The sequence below is a fragment of the Typopeltis vanoorti genome, chromosome 4 (assembly GCF_054136105.1).
Source record: "Typopeltis vanoorti isolate ZY-2024b chromosome 4, IOZ_Tvanoo_1.0, whole genome shotgun sequence".
NCBI lineage: Eukaryota > Metazoa > Arthropoda > Arachnida > Uropygi > Thelyphonidae > Typopeltis > Typopeltis vanoorti.
In genome coordinates, this window is record NC_143552.1 from 4,861,046 (window position 1) to 4,874,911 (window position 13,866).

A 13,866-nucleotide genomic window follows, 5' to 3' on the forward strand; every position below is an offset into this window, starting at 1 on the left:
GTTTATTTTTCACTTGGTTAAAGTATAATAAATTTAGTTTAATCCTTTATCCAAGTGTGAACAAACAAAGTTTGCGCCTGAAAGTATCTTCAGGACTGGGGTAAGGTGGTACAACACCAGGGCACTCCTTGCAAAGGTGGAGCAAGCTACCAACACTCCTATCTCAGTATCTCCCATAATGCAAAACACATCTCCTTGCGGATATGTCTAATGTTATGCATTAAGGGAAGGGCCACAACCCAGACTAGTTTCGACCTTTATTGAGGTCTCTTCAGTGGGAGCCAGGCCCAAGTGGAGATACCAGGCAGAAGCATTAGCAGGTCATCTCTACCTATAGGAGTTGCCAAATGGTGTGCCACCCTTTTTTAATAAATTACTCTGGATTTAGAGAAAGATGTTGAAAGTTTATTTTTCACTTGGTTACAGTATAATAAATTTAGTTTAATCCTTTATCCAAGTGTGAGCAAACAAAGTTTGCGCCTGAAAGTATCTTCAGGACTGGGGTAAGGTGGTACAACACCAGGACACTCCTTGCAAAGGTGGAGCAAACTACCAACACTCCTATCTCAGTATCAGTAGCAAACTTTGTTTGCTCACACTTGGATAAAGGATTAAACTAAATTTATTATACTCTAACCAAGTGAAAAATAAACTTTCAACATCTTTCTCTAAATCCAGAGTAATTTATTAAGGGTGGCACACCATTTGGCAACTCCTATAGGTAGAGATGACCTGCTAATGCTTCTGCCTGGTATCTCCACTTGGGCCTGACTCCCACTGAAGAGACCTCAATAAAGGTCGAAACTAGTCTGGGTTGTGGCCCTTCCCTTAATGCATAACATTAGACATATCCGCATGGAGATGTGCTTTGCATTATGGGAGATACTGAGATAGGAGTGTTGGTAGCTTGCTCCACCTTTGCAAGGAGTGCCCTAGTGTTGTACCACCTTACCCCAGTCCTGAAGATACTTTCAAGCGCAAACTTTGTTTGCTCACACTTGGATAAAGGAGTAAATTAAATTTATTTGTTGATTATATCTTTGCAGACTGGTTCTACTAGAAGTCAGAATTGCTTCACTTCCCGGAAAAAATAAATTCTTTGTACCTCCGTACATTCACTATTGAATGTGAATCTAACAACCACCTACCATTTTTTTGGATACCTTAATAATACTGTAATTCAAAAGAGTACAGATGATGTGCTCTTCTGATTCCCTTTGTTAGATGAATTGAATAAAATTAAAAGTAATATGATGTTTTATAGATACAATGAAACTACCATTCAAAAAATAATTGATAATTATCACCCGCCAACCAGACTACAATCTGATGTGAAAAGAATTTCAATACTCTACCTTAAACAAACCTCTGAACAAATAGCATGGATTCTTTGCAAATTCAAGCTACACACACTTCCTTCAAACCAGCCCAGAACCATCTTCCTTCTTACCATGTACAAAGGATATATTACTGCATCTCTCTTTACCAGGTGTCTATCAAGTATCTTGCTCATGTCATCTTTGTTACATTTGACAGACTTGCTACTTGTTTTGATTAGCATCCAGGAATATCTTGACTATATTGCATTTTTGGAATCTGATAAGTCCAGCCTTGCTTCTCTTGCTTCTAACACTAGGCACGTATTCTTTGGAATCAGGCAAAGATTCCAGTAGGTCCAAATTTGATAGTCTTTTCCTTGAAACATGTGAAACACTATGAAATCATTTGAACATTAAGTGCTCTGGCTGTATGCAAATTTCCAAGTTTTGGGAAGTGATGCTATTAATTGTTCATAATTTTTTATTTGTTTATTTATTTATTTTAAAATCTATGCTACTTTTACAAGTGTTCCTTTGAATTCAAATAGTGTAATCTATCAACTTATGAAATGGATGGTGGGCTGATGTATTGTGGATATAATGACCTGAAAAAGTTGGTTCTCAGTAGACAGCAGTGGAAATGGATCAATCTTGCCTACAGTGGATGTGTATATCTAGAAAGGAAATACCTTTTGATGGTTCTTTTCCTAGTGTGAAATTAATACGAGGATGTAGGGTGTTGATTTTTTGCAGAAATGAGTGTAGTTCTGGTTCTGTGCAACTCCAAACTACAAAGATGTTAACAATATATCACACCCAAATTGGTGGCTGTGGTACATCCATCTCAAAAATATGGCATCATAAAATCCCTAATAGCAAGAGCACACAATATTTGTTCTTCTGAATAATGCCTAAAACAAGAACTGGGAATTGTCAAAGAAACAGCCTTATTAAATGGATATAATCCAAGAATAACCCAAAAAACAATTGACCACTCTCTATACAGCAACCCAGACAAGAAGAAGCCTACAGGACTCCTATATTATATATTAAAGGCATCTCCGAAGATGTGACAAAAAATTATGAAAAAATATCAACTCATTGCTATCTATAAACCCATCAACCAAATTCATCACCTGCTATATTTCCAAAGGACAAACTCTCTGCACTGATGCTGCCTGGCTTATACCAAGTACCATGTTCATGCAACTTGTCTTACTATGGACAAAGGAGATCTGTCAATAAATGTATCTCTGAACATCAAGATTACATCTGGCTTATCAAACCTCACAAATCTGGCTGGCACAACATGGAACTGAAAATACTAGCCCGAGGATTCAATGGGAAACACCAAGCTGTTGCATAGATGCATATCTGTGTAGTGGTGGAGACTGAGAGTGGTACAGTAGGTGTCCTCCCACGATGAGTCTTCAGACTCCTTGGAGGTGTCATGAATAATAAATAAATAATAATACTCTTGCTAACTACCCTCTTACTTAGTTTCCATGGATGGCTCCTAGTTCACCCACCATACCTGTTCTGAAAAATTTTCTCTGAATTAATCTTGTAAAAATCCTTCAGTAAATTGGCACTAGTGAGCCAAGCGCTGTGGACGTGTCTAAGAAGAGCTCCTGATTGAGATAAGTTATTCCAGGAATAATAAACTAAGTATGCGAAATTGTTTGAGTAAGAGAGGCTGAAAACGTTGTGCGCTACTGGTATTATTAGTGTGGGGGATTTTTCTTGCCTAAACTTAATTACGAAATTGTTATTATTAGACCTAGTAACCTGCAGGGCAAAAAAAAATATGGCAGTGGCATTGTCATTCCATGATTTTAATTTAGATTTCAGTTGTTTCGTTAAGTGTGAGGTCTGTTATATGTATTCCTTCGATTACATAAATGATTTGTGGATGTTTAGCACGGATGGAAGAAGGGTGTGTGCGAAGTGTGACCTGAATGAGGAACTGATGAATGCAAATATGAAATTGATGACAGAAAGTGTTAGTAACGAGAATGTCACGGGGAACACGAGTACAGGTTGAAAGAGGGGCGAAAAAATGTTAAAAAATCAGTAAAAAAGAAACAGAGCGATTTAAAAAAAAACGTAAAGGATGTTAAAAGGGATGAAAGTGAGGTGAGAATGGTGGAAGAAAATGAAATTGAGAGACGAATGAAACTAGAAATGGCGTGACACAGAAATCAAAAGTGAAAAAAATCGAAAGAATGAATGATAGCGAAAAAAGAAGGAATGATGGCGAAAGTTGGACGCATGTTAGACCAAAAGTACGGAAACAAAGAAAGATAAATGAGAGTGAAAGTGAGAAGAGGAGGTCGAGAGTTAGAAAGATTGAATGATAGAGAGAATGTACCACGAGATTTGGAAGTTGAATTGGATTGGATGAGGCAAGAAATGAAATGGATGCAGAATGAAATTAAGAGAATTCAGGTCAAAACTATTAAAATAAACCATGATGGCATGAAAGAGTTAACGAAAAATGAGCGAGTGGCGTTGTATGGCGACTCCATTATTAAAGGTGTGCAAGAGGATAGAATGCACAAGGTATGTTTTACAGGCAGTAAAATGAGTAGAGTGATTGAGGCATTGGATATGAGGCAGGAGCGAGCAAAAGAGTTAATAGTATTAATTGGTACAAATGATTTGAGAGAGGACAAAGAGCGTGTCAGAATGTATATCAGGAGGCTGCTTAGAAGGATAAAAGAGAATAATGTGACAGGAAGGGTAGTCAGTGTGTTGTCTAGGATGATTGTGGAGAAATGAGGTGGAGAGCAAGGATTATGAATGATATTCTCACTGAAATGTGTGAGGAGATGGGAGTACAGTTTATTAATGTGTGGAATGAATTTGAGGGACGAAGTGAGCTGTATTGGGGCGATGGACTGCATTTGAGTGGTTATGGTGTGAGTCGCTTGGAGAGACTGCTGCTGGAAGGTAGAGAAGTGAATAGAGAGAATGAATCAGATCGAGAGGGGAGTGATGTGGAAGAGCAGGAGAGTAAGACAGGAGAGATTGAAGAAGTGGATATGAATGGGGAAGTGAGTGGTATGAGTATAGAAAATGACAGAATGGGTGTGCAAGAGGAGCAGGGAAACGGGGTGGCTCAGTGTGGACAGGGGAACACAGCGTGAGAAAGGTGAATGCTCCAAGAGGAGGTGAGAGCATGTGTAGGCAGGAAAGGAATGGGATGACCAGGGATCAAGAGGAAACAGTTGGAATTGAATAGGGTTCTAAAATGAAGAAGCAGAAAGGGAAATGGCCAGAGTCGAGCATGGAGAGATCACACTGATTGAGTAGTATCAGTGGAACTAGCTGTAGATCCAGAAATGAGTAGATGAAATGGTTGCACTAATTAACTGTTCACCCAAAGATTGTCGGAATAAGTGAGACATGGTGGGAAGAGGATGACATCCTGACAGGAATAGAGATGGAAGGGTATGATGTGTTTCATGAGGATAGAAGGAGTAAAAAGGGAGGTGGAATGCTATTGATGATAGAGAAAGAGTTATGTTCATACAAAGTAGAGATGCAAGACAGAAATAGTGCCAGAGGTTTTGAGGCAGTATGGTGTGAGATAGAGGTGAATGGAATCAAATATTTGGTGGGATGTTGTTATAGACCAGGTAATGTGGATGGTGGTGATAGTGAAATGTATAGTCAAATTAGCCAAGCAAATAAGAAAAGGGTGATCATTATGGGTGATTTTAATTATGGCAATATAGACCAGAATGATGAGATAGCAACTGGAAGTAAAGAAATGAGTTTCTTGAGTTTTTGAAGGATAACTACCTCAGACAGTATGTAACAGAGGGCACACGAGGATTAAGGGTCTTGGATTTGGTCATCTCATCAGAGGATGTAACTATAAATGAGGTATCAAATAATCCACCAATTGGTAAGAGTGACCATGAGGTGATTACCTGGGTGGTTGCCAGCAGTGCGAGGACCCCCGTGAGAAAAGGGTATATGACGAACTACAAGGGGGGGGGGATTATGAAGAGCTCAGGACAAAGCTTGCGGGTGTAGCATGAAATGAGGAATTAGCTGGAAAAGAGATCACTGCAGCTTGGGGGATTTTCAAAAACTATCTAGAAGATGCAATGTCTAAATGTATCCCAAGGGTGAGAAGGTTAAATAAGGTAGGTGTGAGATGGATGAATAAAGAGATTAAGCATGCTATGCAAAGAAAAAGGGCATTGTGAAGGCAGCATAATAGAAGTGGAATCAACCAATTTCATGAGGTCTACAAAGACCAGGCAAGGAGGGTGACTTGGTTGGTGAGAGTTGCTAAAGAGAGGTATGAACAGCAGTTAGCTAATGAAGCCAAAAAGAATCCTAGAGAGTTCTTTCGATATGTAGCCAGCAAAAGAAAGAATGATTATGGAAGGATGACATTGATTGGAGAAAATGGTATAAAGACAACTGTTGCAGAATGTGTGGTGGAGATACTTAATGAGCAGTTCATAAAGATCTTTCAATCTTGTGAATGTGACTTCATGGAGAGATTGAGAGCAGTTGATGATGGGGAGGAGAGACTGATTGTAAGTGAGCAAGAGGTATTTTGGGAGTTGAGTAAACTAGATGTAAATAAGGCTCTTCATGACTTATTTTTCACGGTATTAGCAACACCACAAACACTTTTAACAACAAAGATGTTTTATTAACGCTTATATTCTGCCTAGACGAACATGAAAGATATATTCGCTACTATTACTATGGCAAGCCGGGTCTGGCAGACCATGCTTTGGACACTCCTTCACACAGGATTAAATGGAGGAAAACAAATGTGCTATTTAGGAATCGTTATAGATCTGAAAGATTATTTTTTGAGTCAGCAATTGCTTTGAAGAATTCTCCTGACCTTAACAAATATGGTTGCAATAATTTGCCAAAAATTTGGGAGATGGTTATCCTAAGAAAAACTCCTGGATAATTGCTGTGGTTTTTTTTTTTTTTTCTTCCCTTCCTTTGTTAGAGGGCGCCAAAAATAGGACTTTCGATCTTTTGTCTTTTGCAATTATATTGTTTCACTCACTCACTGTCGCGTTTACATGTGTGTTGTGCTCTGATGATGCTGAGTTGAAAATCAGCGAAATATAAGCGTTAATAAAACATCTTTGTTGTTAAAAGTGTTTGTGGTGTTGTTAATACCGTGAAAAATAAGTCATGAATAACCATCAACACCTAAGCTTATCTGTTAGAATGTAAATAAGGCTGCGGGACTTGATAATATATCACTGCATATTCTGAAGGAATGTGCCAGGGAGTTGACACCTGCCTTGACATATTTTTTTAATACGAGTCTTGCACTTGGTCAAGTTCCAAGGAGTGGAGGGCAAGATTGTGCCACTTCATAAAGGAGGTGATCGAACTCAAGCATCAAACTATAGGCCTATCTGTGTGTCAGGTGTTGTGGTTAAGTTGTTGGAGAAGCTTATGAAAACTAGGATCCAGAGTTGGGTTGACAACAGTGGTATTATCTTTGATGGACAGTACGGATTTGCTAAAGGGAGGTCATGTTTTAGTAATCTACTTACTTATTACAATAAAGTGACTGCTTCCTTGGACAGAGGAGAAGGATACACAGTAATATACTTGGATTTCGCAAAGACTTTTGATAGAGTACCTCAAAATGGATATTAGTTAAGTGCATTGGATTGGAGACTGGCTGTCTGAGAGGTATCAACAAGTCATGTATGGGGGAGGGGGGGGGGTGCGATATCCAGGAAAAGGAAAGTCACTAATGGAGTGTCTCAGGGGTCTGTTTTAGGGCCATTACTGTTTAACTTGTATATTAATGATATTGGCGAAGATTTGGATGGAGATATTCAGTTGTTTGCAGATGATGCAAAGTTGGGATGAACCATAAAGAGTAGTGAAGATGTTGTGGCCTTGCAATAAGACTTGAATAAATTGAGTGATTGGGCACAGAAATGGGGATGCGAGTTCAATATTGCAAAATGTAAGGTTTTAAAATTTGGAAAACAAAGATGGAATGTAGAATTTATGCTTGGCGAGAATATATTGTTGGAGGTAGAGGAAATAAGAGATCTGGGGGTGATAGTGGATAAGGATCTAAAATTTAGGGGACACATCGGCAAAATTGTGAAGACAACACAAAGACTTCTGGGAATGATGCGGAGGACACTGACGTGTAGAAGTAAGGAGATTCTTGTTCCGTTGTATAAGGCTTTGATTAGGCCACACATGGACTATTGTGCCCAGATTTGGTCACCGGGTTTTCAGAAGGATGAAGAGATGTTAGAAAGGGTCCAAAGGCAACTGACTAATGTAGTTTCTGACCTCTGGAATGTTGAGTATGAGGAAAGATTGAGAAGATGTCATTTGCAGAGTCTGGTGGAGAGGAGGAAGAGGGAAGATATGATAGAGACCTACAAGAAGTTGGTAAGGAGTTGTTATAAGATCATTGGTGGAGAAGTTCTACAGAGAATAGTGGGAGACTGGAAACTGTATAAAGAGGGTGTGAGTAGGGGAGTGAAAAGCAGGTTTTTTTTGTGTAGAGTTGTGAATGATTGGAATGCCTTGCCTGAGAGTGTAGTGTCTGCAAGGAGTTTGAGTGTGTTTAAGACATGGTATGATGAGATATGTGTGTGTGTGATAAAAGGACCTCCCAGATGAGTCTTTGACTCCATGAGGTCTTGGGATAATAATAATAATAATAATATAAACATGAATGTTTATACAAAGAATGTGCTGAAACTCTTCTTCATTGACCTAACTTTGATCATAACAATTGCATAGCTATTCTAGAAGTGTGGGAAATTGTTATCCTCAATTGTATTAAATAAATCTGTAATTTCTTACATTTTATTTTTAACTAATTTTAATTATTTTCAACCTAATAGTTTCAATCCATGAACACACAACTGTACACAGAGGTATTCCAATTTAATACAAGTGTTATTATGTATTTGTTTATTTAATTCCTTATTGTTGTTTGCATTGATGATGTGCTACATAATGTTAAATGTGATATGCAAGACAAAACATGAAATATTTACATAATAAATTTATTTTTACTATGGTATATGTGTGATTCTATAGTAAAGTTATATTTTTCATACACAAGGAGTAGAAAAGTGCATCACCTAATTATTATTACAACACTCTAGATCAGCAAAAGTAGAAGAAAGTTTTTTTATTTGGTTTCAAAGTAAATTTTGTTTGACAAGAAATTATATTCTTGAGTAAATCCTTTATCCAAGTGTAAGCAAACAAAGTTTGCAGTGAAGTATCTTCATGAATACGATACTTGTATATAGAGGCTTGTGTCTTCCTAAGGCAAATGATGTGAAGTCAACACCAGCTATATATACAAGGAACCTAGTCTTGAAGATATTTCACATGCAAACTTTGTTTGATTATACTTGGATAAAGGATTAACTAAGAACACGGTTTCATGTCAATCATAATTTACTTTGAAATTGAAATGAAGAAAATTTCTCCTGCTTTTGTTGATCCAGAATATTTTAATAATAAAGTGATAAACCATTTTTACTACTTGTATATGGAAAATAAGTAGGCTATTCAATAAGTAATAAGACTATATTTATACAGAACACAGATTACCTTTATTTGTCATCATTTACATGGTCTTTTTCGAAGTAACTACTGTTAGACGAGATGCATTTGTCCCAACGTTGAGTCCACTTCTTAAACATATGTGAAAGTCCGTTTTTTGAGAGTTCTTTCAAAGCCTCCGCAGCTTTTACACATGTTATGTTGTTTTCGAAATGGCGGCCTCTTAGTGATTTCTTGAGCTGAGGAAACAGCCAGAAATCGCACGGTGCGAGATCAGGACTGTATGGAGGGTGTGGTAGGATATCTGTGTTGTTCTTCTGAAAAACATGCACTACACAACCAGCAATATGTGGCCTTGCATTATCGTGGTGCAATAAGAAGCCATTCTTCAGCAATGGACGCTTCCTTTTGACGTGCTTGATGATAATCGCTGCTGTGTTGATCATTGTCTCTGTGATGGACATTGAAGGTCTTCCCTCACGTTCAAGATCTTCCACATTTTGCCTTCCTTCCTTAAAAGTTTTATGCCAGCGAAAAACACTTGCCCTCGACATTGCTTCATCGTGGAAAGCTTCGTGTATCATGTTAAAAGTGTCCGATGCCGATTTTTGCAAACGCACACAAAATTTAATCGCATAACGCTGTTCCAAGGACGCTTCCATTTCGAAGACTGGTCGTGGCGAAACAAGCGTGCATTTAGTCACGTGACACTCTGGCACATCAGCCTGTATACGCCATCTATCAACCTCTTTTTAATACAGACAGCAACATTTCTTTATTACACAGAAATTAATATTGTGATGAGTGGTTTCGTCACAGTAAAATTAGTCTTATTACTTATTGAACAGCCCACGTATATGACTTCTGCATTAATTAAATCTTGGTATCGTCCCGGGTCTGGATCCAACTGACGAGATCTGAATAAGCTGGTTGCTGCTGCATGAGACTGGTGAGAAAGGAAAAGTGATAGCCTTTGGCTATATGATGACATAAAACAGATGAGACCTTTTTCTCTATCTCTCATACTATCTATCTATGTCTTTTCTTTCTCCTAATGCTATCAGGCTCTTTTGCAACTGTATAGCAAAAGATCAGCAAAAGTAGAAAAAAGTTTTTTTACTTGGTTTCAAAGTAAATTTTGTTTGACAAGAAATTATATTCTTGAGTAAATCCTTTATCCAAGTGTAACTACTCTAGGCCAATGATGAACTCCTATTTTTCACTCCAATAATCTGGCTCCCAGTGATGGTAACTTGCTTCCCATGGAGTAGAGGTTCTGCTCGGTGGCTGGGTTTTGCCTGTCACTGGGCAGAACCCACTGCTGAGTTTCTTGTCCTGGAGTGATTCAGGTCAAGAGTAATGAGTTTAGTAGTGATTCTTTAGTGTCATTCAGTGAGATGTAGAGTGATCTTATAGATCACTCAGAGGTTTTGGAGAGATATCCCCACACTTTTAACATACCTCACTTAAAGGAACACTCTGCATTATGGCATGCTAAGTCAATTAATGTGAAGTTAACAGCCTATGCATACAAGTTACCTAGGTGTGAAGATATTTCAATTGCAAACTTTGTTTACTTACAAGTGGATAAAGGATTAAACAAGAATATGATTTCTTGTCAAGTATAATTTATGTTTATGCTGCTATTTGGGATTATGCCCAAAACATTTTGCAGTGGATAGCATATCCGCTCTCCAGCCAAAAGGCTGTGGGTTCGAATCCTGCCGTGGACATGGATGTTTAAGATTGTCTGTGAAAATGGTAGTGGTGGTCAACAGTAGATAGATTTGGTGTAGTTGTGGATGGTGGAGATGTAGATTTGTAGAGTAGGTGCCCTTCCTCAATGAGTCTTTGAACTCCTTGGAGGTGCTACGTAATAATAATATTAACAATTAGACTTACGAAATCAGTGTATCGTGTCTCTTAATTGCACTTATTCTTCTGTATGGTTTGGTGGGATGAAACTGTGTAAATTTATATGGGGGACATTTCATAAACAGCAGAACAAATGTTGAAGTAGTGCTTTGATTTTTATAAAATACTACATCATCATCACCATCATGAACCATGGGCTCACTGCCCATTGGTGTCCAATGCCTCCATCACTATTTTCTTCCACCTTTCCTTGTCTGGTGCACAGTGTGTCGCAGTTTCTATACATCCATTCAACACCAGTCCTTTATGTCGTCTATCCATTCTCTGTAAGGTCTACCTCTTCTGTTCACACCATCCATAATACCAAACAAATGCCTTTATCTTCCAATCCTCACTCATTCTGCAGATGTGTCCAAATAATTGCATCTTCTATTTTATAATCTTCTGCATTAGATTCTCCTTTGGTTGTATCTTCCAATAGAGCTCCTCATTTGTGACTTTCTGTACCCATCCTATTCTTAGAATCTTCCTGTAACAAGTTCTTTCAAATGCCAAAATTCTTTTTCTTGATCATTATTTATTATCCACGTTTCAGATCCATACAGTACACCACTAAAGATGCATCTTTCCAGCACACTTAGTTTTGTTTGCAGGCTGATCACTTTACTTTTCCAGATGATATCCATGGCCTTCAGATTTGTTCTTCCTTTGCAATCCTGATCTTTATTTCTTTTTTACAGTACAAATCATGTCATCTTACTTCCCAAATACGTGAACTGTTCTACATTTTCTATATCAATTCCATCCACTTGTAGCCTTTGTTTCATGTTCTTCTCACCAAATACCATTGTCTGTTTTTTCCAAGTTCATAACAAGCCCAAATCTCTTTCCTTCCTCATTTAACAGTTTCAATGTTTTTTGTAGTTCTCTTTCTTCTTCTTCCATAATAACAATGTCATCTGCAAATCTCAGTTTGCCAATTTTCTCATCCCATGTACCGACATTCCTTTTGCACCTTCCTTCATTTTATCCAATTATATATTTGGTTTAATCCTTTATCCAAGTGTAAGCAAACAAAGTTTGTGCCTGAAGTATTTTCAGGACTGGGGCAACTCGTGGTAAAGGTGGAATAAGTTCTGATCACTTGCCTAAGTATCTCCCATAATGCAAAGCACATCTTGCAGACATGTATAATGCTATGCATTAAGGGAAGGGCCACTACCCAGACCGGTTTTGATCTTTATTGAGGTCTCATCAATGGGAGCCAGACCCAGAGGTGGTGATACTAAGGTGGAAGTAATGCAGAAGTCATATTACCATATACCAGATGCAAAAAAAAGTGTCAACACCTTATTATTAACATTCTCTGGATTAGAGATAGTTGATGGAAGTTTTTTCACTTGGCTATGCTACCAATTATATATTTGGTTTAATCCTTTATCCAAGTGTAAGCAAACAAAGTTTGTGCCTGAAGTATTTTCAGGACTGGGGAAACTCATGGTCCATCTAACTCCTATCTGATTAATCCTGCCTTACCTTAGATACACAATTTACTATTGCTTCTTCTAGATGACCCTTAACTATATCCCATGCGCTACTAACATCATTACCCTGCAGTGTTTTATGCCATGGCACAGATTTAACTTTCTTCCTAAGATTGTGATAATCACCTGCCTTGTTTTTCCCAAGTCGAGACGACACGATCACTTTCACCAATTGGAGGCAATGTGGTCACATTCGTTATGGATAGGTCTTCTGATCTTATGACCATGTTCAAAATTCTCCTGTCCCTAGTCCCCTCCATCACATGCTGCCTTAAGTAATTATCTCTTAGTAGGTGTATAAATTCTATTTCCTTCCTGCCATGTGATATTTCTTCCTTCCAGTCTTTATCTCCATGGTTGATGTCCCCCATAATAATCATTCGACCTGTATTCGTTGTACTAATTTGCAGTCTTCCAGATCACCTGTGGAACTCCCTGAAATATAGTAACATCCAACTGTATATTTTGTCTTACTGGCCTTAATCTCGCACTACACTGCTTCAAATAGATAGCTACCCTCCTGCCTGTCTCCTATTCTTTTTAGCTGCAATTCATCTGCTATCCTTCAGCACTATCCCTCCTCCTCCCATCCCATCTTCTCTATCTTCCCAGAAAATACTATATAAGGCAAGAGGATTTTATGACATATCACAACAAATCTTAAGGGAATGTTCCAGGAAATTGGCAATGGCATGCTTGTTTTTTTTTTTTTTTTAATGTTGTGCTTATACACAAGAGGTTGGTTGATCAACCTATAGTACATTAGTAGCATATATGAGTAGTGGGTTGGAAAGGAGGAACTTGTTTACATTTGATTAAAATGACTAAATTGTATTCCTTGGGAAACACAGCAGGTGGGAGACTGTTCCACAGTGCAGCAGTTGCAGAGATGAAGGAAGAGGAAAAGAAACTTGCTCTGTTTGTTGGTATCCGGAGAGTTTGCCGAAAAACAGTTAATCGAAAGACAATTTATCAAAAAAGCAATTTGCCGAATAAACAATTCATCAAAAATCAGTTCATTGAACAATAGTTAATAGAAAAAGCAATTCATCGATCAGCAGTTAATCGAAAACACAATTAATCGAAACTCAACTGATCAAAAAACAACAATTCATTGAAAATACAGTTCACCGAAAAATGAATTATAAGGCATGTGGGGTGAAGATGTGTGTCCATTTTTTTTTTGCTTTGAATTGTTTTGAGAGGGATATATTTATCAGGTCACTTATATATGGTAAACTACTATTTATCTGACTTCGTTCGGAAAGTGATTCTTTTGTGGGGCATACTGGTTACAGTGAATGATATCCACTGAGGCGGATATAGTTGAGATGTTAAATGAACATTTCATAAAGGTATTTCATCCTCGTGAAAATAACATCCTATTGTTGAATCTTGAATGAAAATTTTATTTTTAAATTTGGTTTATTCAGGATTCAACAAGAATTGGAAAACAATTAAGAGATACTTGAGCTTTAGTATAGAAACTGATTGTGAAAGGGGTATACGGAATGAATAATTTATGTAATGATACAAAGCATGAATCAAAAATGGCAATTATTCTGTGT

The 13,866-nt window shown here is 37.8% G+C and overlaps 1 protein-coding gene across 2 annotated transcripts in view; it reads right to left on the minus strand.

Annotated features, from left to right (window-relative positions):
- SMC5 (structural maintenance of chromosomes 5) overlaps positions 1-13,866 on the minus strand; it is a 752,645-nt gene that overhangs the window by 106,622 nt on the left and 632,157 nt on the right. The gene's annotated exons all lie outside the window — the stretch shown is intronic.